This window comes from Cebus imitator, unplaced genomic scaffold, assembly GCF_001604975.1.
Source record: "Cebus imitator isolate Cc_AM_T3 unplaced genomic scaffold, Cebus_imitator-1.0 Scaffold112, whole genome shotgun sequence".
Taxonomy (NCBI): Eukaryota; Metazoa; Chordata; class Mammalia; order Primates; family Cebidae; genus Cebus; species Cebus imitator.
In genome coordinates this window covers 3,408,874-3,418,128 of record NW_016107427.1, presented here as the reverse complement: position 1 = coordinate 3,418,128, position 9,255 = coordinate 3,408,874, and the positions used below count along the sequence as shown (strand labels likewise).

At 53.9% G+C, this 9,255-nt stretch overlaps 1 long non-coding RNA gene across 1 annotated transcript in view; it reads left to right on the top strand.

The window, feature by feature from the left end:
- Positions 1-1,790, top strand: part of LOC108311247 — an 18,941-nt gene extending 17,151 nt beyond the window's left edge. The window contains exons 2-4 of the long non-coding RNA XR_005201859.1: positions 161-238; positions 425-546; positions 1,403-1,790. This is a non-coding gene — a long non-coding RNA (uncharacterized LOC108311247). The remainder of the gene's footprint in view (positions 1-160; positions 239-424; positions 547-1,402) is intronic.
- The last annotated feature ends 7,465 nt before the right edge of the window (positions 1,791-9,255 follow it).

The following is a 9,255-nucleotide window of genomic DNA, read 5'->3' as shown; positions in this document are numbered from 1 at the left end:
ACAGAGACAGCAGGTGAGGGGGTGTCCCCACCACAGACAGCAGGTGAGGGGGTGTCCCCACCACAGAGACAGCAGGTGAGGGGGTGTCCCCACCATAGGGACAGCAGGTGAGGGGGTGTCCCCAACACAGAGACAGCAGTTGAGAGGTGTCTGCACACAGATGCTGATAGGGGTTCATGCTGGGAAATCCTTTCTGGTGGTCTGGGGACTCTGAGCCGCTGAGGACGTCTTTGTGGAGGTGATGATTTCTCTGTAACTTCATTTCTAACAGCCTTGGCCAACTTTCATTCACAGCCCGTGTATTCCTCAGAGTGGGCGGGAGACCACAGGGCTGTCTGGGGAGGATGGCGTCTCCTGGGTTTGCCCTTGGCCTCTCATCCGGCCAGATGACAAAAGGTTCCTGAAAGTCCCCTCCAAATCACAGGCGTGGCATTTGTTAAAAAGGAGACAGTGAACCTTGCAGAGGAGTGAGCTCTGGGCAGAATTCATGCCAGGAAGACGTGGCCTCAAGGTAGATGCCTTCCTCTCCTGCCTGGGAAACGACAGGTGACTTGTGGAGTAGGCCTGTCTGGGATGGTGCAGGTGGCGCTGGGTCACACACTTGGTGCCTGGGCAGAGCGTGGATTTCTCTGACCAGCTCCAGGGATATTCCACTGTGGAGCTGCCAGGTTGCACCCTGTCCCACTGTGGAGGGGGGGTGGCTGGAGCGGGGGGGGTGGCTGGAGCAGAGGTGGTGGGCAATGTCCGGCCCCTGCTATGTCCTCACCACCCTCCCGGGGCCCTGCAGTCCTTTGTGATGAAAGCAAGCTCTTTGGGATGAGGTCTGGCTGGGCTTCTTGGAGGCAACCCATCCAATTTTTTTTAGTCCTCTAAAAAAATAATCCAAAACAGTGTTTCAGAAATGGTGGGTGCAATGTTTATAGTTAACAAATTAACTTTAGCTCATAAAAGTACAAAGTGGCCTAATTGTGCTATTCAGAACAAAATTATAGGATTTATTACAATGTGACTTTGTGGTCCCTGTGGCTGATGGGCCAAGCTGAAAGGCATCAGGGGCCTCCTGTGTTTCTCCAGTGGGCGTCACCCGGAGGCCACATGTGCCTTCGGTGCTGGGTGGAGGTGACCCAGCCCTGTGTAGGCCCAGCCCGGTGTAAGCCCCGAGCTCCCTGCAGGCCTGGGTCTCGCTCAGGGCCCTCCCAGTAGCCCAGAGTCCTCAGCTTGGAGCTCACACTGCTGTGATCCTGCCCACGTGAGCTGGCCAGGGTGCTTCCTGTCCCTCCTCGCCGGATCCTCTCGTGTAGTCCTGGTGGTGGGCTCAGCTCCCTAGGGGCCACCATCCAGCCCGCTGTCACAGCCAGCCTGCTCTGTGGGGGCCTGAATTGTCTGCCTCCATCCTGATCAGGTCCAGCCAGCAGCAGGACATGGCTTCGCCCAGCAGGAGTTGATGTGGGGCTGGGGAGGTGGCGTCTGCCTGTCTGCCCGTGTTCCCAGGAGCACCCCAAGGCCTCCACATGTGGCTGCAGACTTTGCAGCTGGAGCTCCAGCCCTTCTCTCCAGCAGGGAGGGGGTGTCTTCCGCCTCAGTGTGAACACCATTCGTAGGGAAGTGTTCCCTGTCCGTGAATGAGGGGCGAGTGTTACATAACACACGCAGAAATAGACTTACGCTCAAGTGTGTTCTGAGGGTGGGGAGAGCTCTATTTAAGCTGCACGTGAAGTGGGCTGCTTCTGCCATCTGGAATCCTGGGTGACACTGAGCAGAGTATGTTCTGCTCACGGAGGACAGAGGTTAATTGAGTGCATTGGAGAGCACGCTGCTGGGCGGTGCTGGGGGGTGAATGTCGGTTTTCACCAAGCGCTCGCTCCCTGCCAGCCCCACTGCCCTGAGACTTGCTCTCTGCTGCACCTGTGGTGTTTGATGCTGTCTGTCCATCTGGATATCTGCCCTAGCACCCATCCATCTGCACACTCCTTTGGGGGTGCAGGGCAGGAAGGTGGGGGTGAACAGCTTGACACAGAGAAGGGGTGGGGTGGGAAGTGATCCGCTCCAGGCCAGGCCCCAAGACAGGGGCAGCGGGATGGGTGTGCCAGGCTGTAGCCCCCCTGTAGCGCTCTGGGGGACTGAGGCTCCTGCCACCTCCCCGTCTCATGCCCTTCCCATTTTAGCTCATCAAATGCTGGCCAACCTCTCCCACAGCTACCCCTGAGCCCCACAGACCCTGGGAGGTAGGAATTGTGATGAGCCCCGTGTTACAGAAAGGGAAACCAAGGCATTGGAGCATGTCACCCACGTCACACCAAGTTGGGATTTGAGCCTGAGCAGCCAGCCCCAGAGCCTGGCCCTGCCTGTGTAGGGGAGCAGGGAGCTCCTTCTACCCACCCAGGAAAGCAGCATGTTTGTGGGGAGGTGATTTTGGCGTGGGCTCAGGAGGCTGGGGCTCCAGGCCTGGCTGAAGTGCTATCAGCCATGTGACTAAAAAGGAGCTCTTCCCTCCCCACCCCCTCCACCACGGCGCTCCATCTCTCCCTTAGGCTCTGTCTGTGGGAGTTTTGTCTAACCCGCATGGTAGGCACGGGGGAGAGAAGGGAATTGGCCATCTGCAAGCCCTGGCAGCCCGTGTGGCAGAGGCAGGCAGCGAAGACGCTCCATGTCAGTGCAGTAAGCCTGCTGGTCTGTGCCGGTGGCCGTCACACATGCTCTAGGATGGGGGCTCATAAGCAACAGAAACCCGTTCCTCACTGTCTGGAGCTGGATGTTCGTGGTCCAGGCGCCCCAGATTCAGTGTCCGCTTTCTGCTTTATCCATGGCGCCCTCCGGCTGTATCCCTGTGTGGCAGAACAAGCGAGGGAGCTCTCTGGGGTCCCTTTCATAAGGGCACTAATTCCATTCGTAAAGGCCCCACCTCCCCAAGGCCCCACCTTCTTACACCAGCATACTGGGGGAGAGGCTTTAATATCTGAATTTTGGGGGGCTACACTGAGACCATAGTAAAACCCCACAGACGCAGGCCCTGACCTCTCGGAGTTTCCTGACAGCGGCCAATGGCCACAGCGTGTGCTGCGCTGGACCACACCAGGGTCGGAGGCGAGGCAGAGCTCAGGGGAGGGGCCGGCGCCATCTAACACAGGAGGGGCGGGGAGGCCTCCCTGACGCCATGCCACTGCACAGACCTGAGGAAAGCAAGGAGGCAGCGCCTGAAGAAAGAGCTGGCCAGGCAGCAGGAATGGCATGTGCCAAGGCCCTGGGGCAGCGGCAGGCTTGGAAGCTCCGGGAGGGGCAGGCCGGGGAGGCTGGAGGGGAGGGAGGTGGTCATAGGAGGCTCCGGCAAGGATGGCTTCATTGCTTCCAGAAAGGTTCCATCACTGCATAACCCCGCAACAAAAGGCAGGTCAGTGGTTGCCTGTGGCGGGTTGGAGGAGTCTTTGAGGGTGGGGGAGCGCCCTGAACCCTGACTGTGGTGGTCTCATGCTGTAGACAGCTGTCCAACTCACCGATCTGGACGGTTTCAATGAGTGCAGCTAATGGTGCACAAGCTATTCCTTCACTGAAAAAGCACAGAAGAAGAAAGTTCTAGAGGCCTCCACACTGTGGTAGCAATGTGGAATCTGCCCCAGTTTTGGGGGTACGCTGATGATGAGGCCGCAGAGCATCATCCGAGGTCTGCCCGGGGGCGTTTCTACAGAGCAGGTCTAGTAGAGGAAACGTCATTGCACACCCAGGACAGGAGGCGCTGCTCACCCCATCTGCATCTACAGGCGAGCCCTGGGGTAAGCAGGGTGTGTGGGGACCCCAGGGGACCCGCTACCTTGCCTGGGCTTGTGCTTTGAGCCAGGGATGGTGCTGGGGCTGTGGTGCTGGGCGAAGGGGTTTGAAAGCCTGAAGCCTACAGTTCAGCGGAAATCAAGCCCTGGGGGCTGGAAAGGGCCCCTCCTCCTGGTGTTCCCCCTGGAGAGTGCAGAGATGGAAAAGGGTGTGCTGATTTGGGGGTTCCCTGGGCTAGGGGAGCTTCCAGATGGAAACTGAGGCACTTCCCTCAGCATCTGGCAAAGAGAGTGGGGCATCAGGAGGGGCCTCTGCCGGCCCTGAGGGACCCCTGCCGGCCCTGAGGGACCCTGAGGCCACCCACTATCTCCCAGGGCCTGAGGGCCGCCTTGCGCCAGCCTTGACTGCCAGCCTCTGCTGTTGGTCAGGACCCAGCTCTCCACTCCTGGACTCCACCCCTTGGCATGGGGCACATCCTCGGGCCTGCTGCAGCTCCAGCCCCTCCCTCCTCTCCTTCCCCACCATGCCCCCTCTGGTCTCAGCCTCCCCCTCACCTCCTCATCACAGCCCTGCCCTGGCCTCAGTTTCCCCCAACACTATGTTCAGCAGCCTCCCTGAGTGACTTCGGCACCCAGAGGAACCACCCCTTCTTACTCCCCAAACCTCTGTTCTTCTGGCTCTGGGACTGCAGACTGCGGCCGGCTGCCCTGGCGCCACACTGTCAGCCAGCTCCCCCACCTACTCCGTCAGGCCCCTGCCCTTCCCCACTGGCCTGTAGCCTGGCTCCCAGCCTTGGACTCCCGGCAACTCTGACTTACTCAAACCTGGCCCTCATCCCAGCAGCAGGCGCTGCTCTGTCCCTCTGGGCTCCTCTCACCTGTCTGGACCCAGCTCACCCTTCATGCCTGTGGACACAGCAGGAGCAGGGAATGGGCCACGTGTGGGTTTCCCAGTAGGCAGAGGTGGGCACAGGCAAGGATGCCTGCAGGAGATATCCAGGGACTTGGCAAATGAGCGGATTAGAGAGGTGGGGCAGCAGGCAGGGTGAGGAGGGAGTCCGAGGTGGGGCCAGGCTCCAGCTGAAGGGACAGAATGGCCAGGCCTCAGGCCACAGCACCCTGATTAGTGAAGCCTTGTCTTGTGTCGGAGTGAGGCAGGGATGTGTTATTGGAGCTAGAGTGCAGGAGGGCCCTAGCCTCCTGGTCCTGGGCCCCCTGGGTCTGTGGGAACCAGCCCCTTGAGCACCTGCTGTGGGCAGACCCTGGAGGTGAGAAGGCCCGTGCATCAGTCATCCTCAGATGACTTAACTCAATCAGAATAGCGCCCATTCCATGGAGAAGCAATCTGAGGTTCCAAAAAGTGGTGTGGCTCAGGGGATGGTGCAGTGGCTGAGGCCGAGGATTCCAGGGTCAGAGGCACATCCTCCACCGTGTATTCCTGGGAGAATGGGGATCAGCGGATGCAGGGCCATCTGGAGCCGCACCAGCACAGAACCAGCACGTTGTCACTCACGATTGTCACTCGGCAGAGCTGGAAACCACCAGAACTTGTGAGAGGCAGGCAGGCATGGCCCAGGTGAGGGTGTGGCCTCGGAGCCAAGCTGCAGTCCTGCCAGCCACATGGGCTGGGAGCAGGATGGGGCAGGTCAGCATTCACAAGGCGCAGGGAAGAGTGGGAGTTCATGAGGGTTTAGGAGCTGTCAGGAGGAGGCCAGTTTCTCACCAGCAGGGCTGCACTGAGCTTGCAGGACAGTGAGTCTCAGCCTTGGCTCATGGAGTCATTGAGAAGCCCTGACTCCAGTTCTGATGATCTGTCCGGAGGTGTCAAGCCTCCGGTGTCCAACTGCACAGCTCCACCCCAGCGCACCATGGCTTGCTGGCCAGTGGTTGCGGCAGCCTCTCCGGGTCTGCCTGCCACTCTCATCCCTGCGGTGAGCTGACCATGGTGCTTAGCATGGCGCCTGGCACATGGTAAGTGCCCAAGGAACCTTAGGAGTCAGGACTGTGGCTGCCTTTGGATGGCAGGTCTAGAAAAAGAGGCTCTACAAGCTCCCAGTTCCCCTGACAAGTTTACAGCATGGCTGCATCTAGTGGTCACTGGGACTCACCTATCATGTCCCATCTTACTTATCCATCCATCCATCCATCCATCCATTCATTCATCATCCACCTATCTATTCATTTATCCATCCATCATCCATCTTTCCATCCTTCATCATCCATCCATCCATCATCTATTCATCCATCCATCCATTTATATACTTATTCATCCATCCATCCATCCATTTATCCATCCATCTATCTATCCATTTATCGCTCTACCCATCCATCCATCATCTGTTCATCCATTCACCCACCTAATCTACCTGTTTATCTACTTTTTCTCTCTATGCAGTGGCCTGTTCTGGACATTTCATATATAACATGTGGTCTTTTGTGTGTGGCTTTTTTACTCAGCATAATATTTTCAGAACTCATCCAGATGGTACCGTGTGTTAGCATTTCATTCCTTCTTACGGATAAATGGTCTTTCATTTTATGCATATATCTTGTTTTGTTTATCCATTCACCAATAGATGGATATTTGAGTTGTTTGCACTGTTGGCTCTTACAAATAATGCTGCTGTAAACATTCATGGCAAGTTTTTCTGTGAACATGTTTTCAGTTCTCTTGAGTATATGCCTAGACGTGGAATTGCTGGTGCCTTGATGTTTCATCCCCAAACTGCTAGTATTCCAAAATAACACAGTTGAGTACTGTTAGTATTTATATAGGCTTAATTTCACATGCAACTTGCGAACTAGACCCCGCCAGTGGGGAGCGCTTGCAAGAGGAACCCGGAAAAGTGGAAGGTCTAGCTCTGTAAGCCCAAGTTCTCATGCTGCAAGGGCAACATAGATGTTCTTATTCTTTTAATTAGACCAAAGTGGGTTTGTCCTGTGTCTGAATAATTGTATACCTTGGAAAATCTATTTAGGATTCAGATGTGAAGACAGCCAAAGAGGAGAAATTTGTGTCATTCATAAAATCATCCAAAGATAGGCCTGGAATGTCCATCTGGTGCCCGAAGTTTGTTGCCTGGGGTATAAATAATAAATACAATGATTAAGTTCAAATTATTACCTTCATCTTCGCTTCTTTGCATCATCGTCCTTGAAAGTGGCCTGTTTACTGCTTTTCTCGGTGTTTTCTGCAAGGTGGTAATTAAAACGTCAACCCAAAAGACAATCACAATGAGCTAGATTGAGCTCCTCAAAGTCCACAGCTTGCTCCTCACCTCCAGCACCACAGAACGTGGCTATTTGGAGGGAGCTTTGCACTGTTTGGTGTACACGCAAGAGACCTGAAAACATGTTCACAGAAAAACCTGCCGTGAATGTTTACAGCAGCACCATTCGTAAGAGCCAAACCATGCAAAGAGGTGACTAAGGTAAAATTAGGTGATGGCATGGCCCCTAATTCAATCTGACTGGTGTCCTTTTAAGAAGAGGGGATTAGGAACCGACACACAGAGGACACGTGGAGAAGACGCCACGCAGAAGCCAAGGAGAGAGGCCTTGGGAGGAGCCAGCCCTGCTGGAACCTGGATCTCAGCCTCCAGCCTCCAGCACTGCGGGAGAACGCATTTCTGTTGTCTGAGCCACCCACCTCGTCTGTGGTTCCTTGTTATGCAGCTGGAACCAACTAATCCAATATGCCTAGTCACCAAGGTCTTGCCCTAGGGACAGAAAATTCACCAACACCATCTCTAAGCATTCTGGAGAGACTGGACTTGCAAAATGTTTTGAATGACTTGTTCCAAACATTTCATGATATTTTTGTTTTTCTCTTTTAATTGCTCTAATCTGATTAATGAGTTTCCCCTAAGCAAAGAGTTCTTACTTTGTTACCTTTTGTCTTTTCATTACACGAATGCAACATTTGATCTTATTTGCTATTTGTTTTTTAAAACTTTCCTTTAAAAAAAAAAAGTTTATTTGTTTATTGAGATGAAGTCTCACTATGTTGCCCAGGCTGGTTTTGAACTCCTGAGCTCAAGGGATCCTCCTGCCTCAGTCTCCCAAAGTGCTGGGATTACAGGTGTGAGCCACTGTGCCCAGCCTAAAAACTTTCTTTTCATTTGGAAGTCATTTTAGAAACACAGGGTATGGCGAATATAGTCCAGAGAGCCCCTGTATGTCCCATCCCTGCTTTCCCCTCATGTTCGCTGCTGATTATTTTTTAGTTTCAAATGTAATCCACGTTGCTTGGAGAAAGGGTGGGAAATAGAGGAAATGCCGTGGATTTAAAAAGAAAATCAGTTTAATTTCAGCACGAAGACATAAATCCAGTTAGCTTTAGGTATCTTTCTTTTCAGCATCGTTTTCTTTCACTTTTCCTTTGAAATAATTGTTGGATTGCAGGGAGTGGCGAGGAGAGCGGAGAGGACGCTCATGGGCCCTTCACCCAGTTTCCCTGCAGGGTGCTCATGGACCCTTCACCCAGTTTCCCTGCAATGGCTGCAGAGCACATCACCATAGCGCAAGAGCGACGCCAGGAAATGGGCATTGTACAGGGTGTGCCCTGTTCTCCACCACTGGATCACGTGCGTAGATTCATGAAGCCGCCACCCAGTCCAGGGGCAGAGCTGCCCCATCACCCAGAGATCCCTCCTGGGCTCCCCGCTGCCGTTCCTCTGTTCTCCAGCTCCACACCTTGTCATTTCGAGACAGTCGTATATACAGAATCGGGCAGAACATGACCTTTTCGCTTAGTGCACAGCTGTGACATCGGGCAGGTGGGTGAGTACACCAACAGCTCTCCTCTTCCGACTGCTGTATTCCAGAGCCAGGCATTTGCTTAGCCGGTCACGTGGTAAAGAACGTCTGGGGCAGCTGTGTCCAGTTTGGGGCTGCATGAACATTCATGTGCACTTTTTGGTGTGGTCACAAGTTTTTATTTCTTAGGGATAAATGCCCAAGAGTGCAATTGCTAGGTCATGGTAATAGACAAGCTTTTTTTTTTTCTTTTTAAGGCAGAGTCTTAATTAGTCGCTCAGGCTGGAGTGCAGTGGTGCGATCTTGGCTCACTACAACCTCTGCCTCCTGGGTTCAAGTGATTCTCCTGTCTCAACCTCCAGAGTAGCTGGGACTACAGGTGCATGCCACCATGCCCGGCTAATTTTAAAAATATTTTTAGTAGAGACGGAGTTTCACTGTGTTAGCCAGGGTGGTCTCCATCTCCTGACCTTGCGATCTGCCTCCCTCACCTCCCGAAGTGCTGGGATTACAGGCGTGAGAGCCACCGTGCCTGGCCAGTAATAAACTTGGTTTTTAAAGAAACTGCCACAGTCTGGCCTACTATTCCTCCCTTCCCAGTGTACTCACAGGCTGTCTCATTTTGCATTCCCTGACGCAAGAGATAAGTCTGTTCTTTAACACACAGATGTTACCATTATCATCTTCCTTGGGATCAAATTGTACGTGCAGTTTTATAATGGGCTTATTTCCCTTG